At 38.2% G+C, this 6,391-nt stretch overlaps 1 long non-coding RNA gene across 1 annotated transcript; it reads left to right on the top strand.

Annotated features, from left to right (window-relative positions):
• Nucleotides 1-4,536: 4,536 nt before the first annotated feature.
• Nucleotides 4,537-5,399, top strand: LOC113345378. The gene is made up of 3 exons (XR_003358108.1): nt 4,537-4,860; nt 5,002-5,020; nt 5,335-5,399. It is a non-coding gene; the product is annotated as an uncharacterized LOC113345378 (long non-coding RNA).
• The last annotated feature ends 992 nt before the right edge of the window (nt 5,400-6,391 follow it).

The raw sequence follows: 6,391 nt of genomic DNA, 5'->3' as shown, positions 1-6,391 counted from the left end.
TGCACGACTTGCTCACATTCCATTGTATGTTTGAACACACGTGTCGTAGACCGCCAGACCAAAACCCTAAGTGATATCCCCCCAAAGTGACACGATTGACGTCTCGTGGTATGTTAGTCAATTGATGACTTCGTGGTTTGATGGGACGATGAGTCCATGTAGTTGCTGAGTTGAACATGATGTTCTGAAACTCATGAATTGAACATGTCATGAGACAGAGGTATAGTTCTTACGATGAAGTGAGCAAGTATTGCTCATTCGACGGATCGTTGAATATTGATTTTTGAACCAATATTCCTTGGTTTGAGAAAATATTTATCATCTGAGAAAGTGTTGCTCATGTGATGAATTGTTGAATATTTGATCGTCCGAGCATGTGTTGCTCATCTGATGGATTATTCGCAGCGTACCAAAAATATTAATTAGAATACTGGTCGTTGAACCGAGCACAATTAACAAAATTAATGACCATAAGGTCGTCGTAAAATTATTGAGGTTGGAATCTGGAATGATGATCCTTGGATTCAGAAACCCTAATTTGATCAATTGATGATCAATTCATGGTTCATCAGAAGTTTAACCATGGGACGAAGGAGGGAGCGACTACATGGGACCGTGGATCAACCATGTAGTGTCCATATGCTCACGTGAGAAAATACAAAGAACTCCTGAAGAGTTGATGATTTTTTGGTGAAAGAATGATTAAATGCTGGTTTAATCATTTATTCGAAAATGCTCGTCTGAGCCTTAGGTGAGAAAACTTAATTAATTATGACGGAGTGAGGGACCGACCATGGGGTCAAGAAACCGGACCTGAGTAGTCACGTGACCGCCGGATGATCACTTCATGAAAATCCAAAGTGTTTGGAAGAGTCTTGGACCTAATACGTGCAATTGTGCAAATTAGGTCAAAACTGTGAAACTTGATGGGACCGGCTTCTGTAATCCAAAGAGCCAATATTGGTCGGTCAAGATAGCGTGCTCGTGTCCCCAAGGCGTCCGCGTCTCAGTCCTGAGCATTTTGATATTTTCTGGCGTGCAATTGAGCATCCATTCGAGAAAATATGCCAAAATTAGGGTTTCGACGAAACTGAGGAAAACACCATGAGATGATGGAAAATAATTACAAAATAAGGAATAAGGAGGTGTGGGACCGCCGAGGCCAAGACATGGTCGGCCGGTCGTGACCACGGTCCCGTGGTGCCATTTTCCTTAATTTTATAATATTTTTGATGATTTTATGAAGAATTCATGAATTTTAAGAAATTTGATGAATTTAGGGAGTTTCCATGAATTGAAGGAGTTTTCATGAGTTCAAGGAAGCAAAAAATATTAAAATAATAAAAATACGGGCGTGTGGGACCGTTGGGGCGTGGCCGGCCGGCTAGGGGCCCGGTCCCACGAGTTTTCATAATTTTTTTATATTTTTTAAGTATTTTTCATGATTTGAGGGAATGTTTCCTAATTTGAGAGAAATACCATGAAATCAAGAAATTTGATGAATTCAAGGAAAAATAAAATAAAATAATAAAACAAGGGGCGTGTGGGACCGGCTAGGGCATCGCCGGCCGGCTAGTGGCCCGGTCCCACAAGTTTTCATAATTTTATTTATTATTTGATGATTTGTGCAAAATACCATGAAATCAAGGAGTTTTTTCATGAAATTAGAGAAATAATAATAATAATAAAATAATGAGGAACCGTGAGGTGTGGGGCCGGCAGGGACCAAGGCATGGCCGGTTGGCCAACGGTCACGCCCCACACTTCTTTTCTTAATTTTATATTATTTTTTACGAATTTATGAAAATACCATGAAACCGAGGAGTTTCCTCGAGAGGAAGGAGATTTGATAAAATCAGAGAATTTTCAACAAATCCTGGAAAATAATAAAAATGCATTAAAAATATAAAACTGGCGTGGGATTGACCACGACATGGTCGGTCGGTCGTGTGTCCGTGCTCCCAGCACCCTGGTCAATATTTTTAATTATTTATTATTTTCTTCCTTATTTTGCATAGGTTCATCGTTTCGTTGTATTTTGAAATACTCGTTCGTGCGGTGACTGTTAGTGTATCGTCGTTGAATACACTTTCACCATTTGAATCGGAACTTACTTAGAGGTATCTCAGATGCCCGATTGTTGATTATTTATTACTGATTTTGGAATTCACTGGAGAATAATTCACAAAACTTAGTAATAAGATGTTTATTATTAATTCATAGGATCAGCTGAGGATTCGACTACGAATTCAGAATAATAAAGTGAGCATTACCATTCCATGGGATCGCAGATTCGACCATAGAATCAGAGTAATTAAGTTTTATCTATTACCATTTATGAGACCAGTTGTGGATTCGATCATGAAATCGGAGTAATGAGATAATATAGTTATTGCTATTCTATGAGATCAAGCCGTGGATTCGATCATAGAATCAAAATAATTGTTTATTGCCATTCCATGGGACCATACGTGGATTCGAACATGGAATATGAGCAATTGTTATTTCCATTCCATGGGACCAGTCGTGGATTCGACCATGGAATAGAAGCAATAATAGATTATTCTGGGAATTCAGTAGTGAATGTCACGGCAGAATTAATCTTAATTAGGAATAATTAACTTTGTGGCTCTATACTAGTAGAGCAAGCTGTCTAGGAGCATTAATTATCCCGATATGAGCTTGTCGGTAAGTCATATCTTTTATATAGTCAGGGTAAACTCGTTGTTTGTTCCTGAAGACGTTATTGCTCTATACTAGCAGAGCAAGCTGTCTAGGAGCCGTCCATCTCGTGATACTATATAGAAATAATCACTGAAAGTGTTCAATATTCGTGAGATATGCCGTTGTCCAGTCGTGAGACTACATATCTACATGTACTCTAAGAGAAAGTACTCCCGGTTGAGAATTCGATGAGAGACTCGTGTCTCAATACTCACGTCTGATTGCTGGATCAGAGCTTCGTATAATTATGAGTTTACGATTTTAGCCCTTCTCAAAAATCCACCATCTACACCCATGTAGCCGGTCTTATGTGATTTGCAATAAATCATTATCTCGGTAAAATTAGGATTTTGAATCCAGAGCTCTGCAGAAACGTAATTCTGAGCAGATTCGAACACTCTGATAATTTTATGTTGATTCCATGATTAACATTCGTATTTATTTTGCTCGACCCAGCAGTCAGTAACTTAAATTAATATTTTACTTGGTCGAGCTACCAACAATTCATTAAAAGAACGATATTTCTTCAAACTAGCAATATTTGCTCGAACTAGCAATATTCGCTCGAACCGGAAATATTTACTCAATTAGAAATATTCGCTCGGACTAGCAATATTTGCTCAAACCAGAGAATGTTGGTTCAACTATAAATATTAAACAATGTAGCAACACAGTTTTTCTCGTCTTAGGTTATGATGATACCTCGTCTCAGCAGACACGTTAAATTCATGAGTTTCGAAACATTTACTCACACATGTTCAACTCAGCGCTACATGGACTCATCGTCCCATAAAGTCAGCAACTGACTCCAAAATCACGAGATTTCAATCGTGTCACATGGGGGGATATTAACTAGGGTTTTGGTATGGCGGTCTACGGCACGTGTGTTCACCCACGATGAGAATGTGAGCAAGTCGTGCAATCAGTTGGAAGAGTCAGCAAAGTAGTGGGTGGAAAGTTAACCAAGTCTCCGCATGGTGAGTAATTGGTTTTAACATGATTTCCCCATTTCCCATTCTCTGATTCCAGCAACTGTCACACTTCATGGATCATGGTGTTTCCAACTCCGGCATTATAAAATGTCCTTGAATCCTGATTGAAAAGACAGAAGGTTTCGAACATTTGAACAACATTCGCCAAGACGAGCAATTTCTCATCAAAGTTCATACATATAATCTTTCGTCTACACGAACTCACAGAAATTACTCTCAATTGAGAAAAATTCAATCATTCAGAGCATTTTCATGCTGAATTCACAACACACCTACAATCTCAGATCACCATTGATCTCACGCATTTCTTAGCTTCCCTCTTATAGATCAACCCATCCTCTCTCGTGACTGAATTGACTCTGGAACAGCCATTGTTCTTGGTTTAGGCAGGGGTCTTACAGATTGATCTCTCGAACTTAAAGCACTCCCTTCTTGCAGTGCATCTGTGTAAGGTTCAACATTTCGCTCGGTTCAAGGAGTCTCCACACGGTCGAATCTTCAATTCCGTAAAAGCCAGCAAATCGTTTTTCCCCACTCACAAACTAGTATCACACAGGAGGTATGGGGATTAGGTTTCCTAGTTGCTAGAGTTCTCCTTTATATAGTCTTTCAAATCAGGGTTTGCAATCTAAGTTACCTTGGTAAAAAAGATTCAAGGTAATATCTTTCAACCGTTAGATCTAAACTTAGCTTGTTACACACAAATGAAATGCACGTTTTTAGGTTTGTGTAACCGTACCCAAACATGTACATTTAGTTGGTTCAACAATAGTTAGGGCCGGCAACGGATAATCGATATCCGATATCCATTTCCGAAATCCGACATCCTATAGGATTTTATCCGACATATCGGATATCGGATATCGGAATCGGATATTTTATCGGATATTTTCTCTTAACGATAACGATATTGGAATAGGCCTTTTCGTTAGGTTAATATCCGATATCCGATAGTCTAGGGGTGTACTTGTAATTTCCTACCCCTAGATATATGTTGCCCGCTGCCGACAGGGAGAACCTAATCGTAATCTAATCTTCTGAGTTCTAGATATTTTGGCAGTGGGAATTTTTGGAGGAGAAAACGAGGACTCGAGGAGGGATAAGGAGATTTGAAGAAGTTGAACAGAGGTCGGTGTGGATCTTGGTGAGTATGATTTTGTAAGTTTTTTGTTTATTTTCTTTGTTTCTCTGTTGATTTAGGTAATTGAAAGTGAGATTGAATAGTTGGATTTTGAATAGTTCGATTAGGGATTACTGATTTAGTTTTTTGTGTTGTTTGAATCAGCTGTGCGAAAATCCTCAAGGTAAGCTAGGGTTTCTTTCAATTGTTTTGATGTTTTCATTCTTGTATGAAGCAGCTTCAACTTCGATTTAGGGGTTACCGGTTTAGTTCATTTTGTGCGTGTGAAATGATATGCTAAGTTCCAATTATTGATTCTTCAGTTAAATGTTGGGTGTATTTTGGGTTAAAACTTCATTTAACCTCTAGTTCGATTTGAGATTTTGGGAAGTTAAAACATCTTATGTTGTGATAGAATTTGTCTTCAACGTTTGATTTGTTGTATTTTCTGGATTTCTTGGAGATATATAGGTAAACTGATGTTTTACTTGCTTGCAGGGCTGAAGACTGGTGCTTGTAACTCTGCAGCAGGATCTGCAAACACGGAGTTTGGAAATACCAAGGTCAGTGTGTCTGTGTGAGTGAGTATAACTTGTATGAGTTTAGGTAAAGGATTGGAGTTTTATTATTGGTTGAAATCGATAACATCCAACAGAGTTTTTCTATTTCTTGAACAACATGCTTTATGCTTTATGACTTTCATGTTCTGTGTTTTACTAATACTTTATTCATGTTGTTCTCAGAATGTCTGAAAGTCATAAAGCATCCAACAGAGTTGGAACTTCAGGCAGTCCAAGCATTGCTATGCTTAAGTGATTGGCTGCCAGACTTCTTTGATGCAGGTAAATCTTCGTTTCTTTTCCTTTACTTAATTCTTTTCCATATTATAACTGTAACAATATTAATATTAGATGAGCTACCATATTAGATGAGCTACCATATTAGAACTGTAATATTAGATGAGCTACCATATTGCACTTGTTCCAGAACTGTAATTAGAACTGTAACATGTAAAAGCATATTAGATCTCATACGCTAGTAGATGAGCTAATATAGTGTCCAAGTATTGAGCTACCCTAACCAGGTTTTTGTGATTGTGAATGCAGATATGGAAGTCGTCGACTGAAGTTGATGCAGAATGAAACCAGCAAAGAAGATCTAGCCTGTTTGAGTGTAGTTTTTTGTTTGTAGTTGCAGACTCTGTTGTTGTTTGTTTTTTCATGTGTGATGTGACTGAGGTGTTTGTTTGGTTTGTATTTCTTACACCTGAACAAAAAAGACTGTCAAAAAACTTGAAGAACAACCTAAATTTTCAGCATTTCTGCATTTGCTTCTGTGACAGGCGTTATCGGATTTTAACGGATAAATGTCCGCTATCCGATAGATTAACGTTAACGATATCGGTTTGTATTTTGATATCCGCCGGATGTTAACGGATATCGGATATCCGATAATTCTTAACCTTAACCTTATCGGATTGTCTAATATCCGACGGATATTTATCCGTTGACAGCCCTAACAATAGTTAACCAAATGGTTAGCCATATGAGCACTT

This window comes from Papaver somniferum, unplaced genomic scaffold (assembly GCF_003573695.1).
Source record: "Papaver somniferum cultivar HN1 unplaced genomic scaffold, ASM357369v1 unplaced-scaffold_81, whole genome shotgun sequence".
Taxonomy (NCBI): domain Eukaryota; kingdom Viridiplantae; phylum Streptophyta; class Magnoliopsida; order Ranunculales; family Papaveraceae; genus Papaver; species Papaver somniferum.
This window is presented reverse-complemented; position numbering and strand designations above follow the sequence as displayed.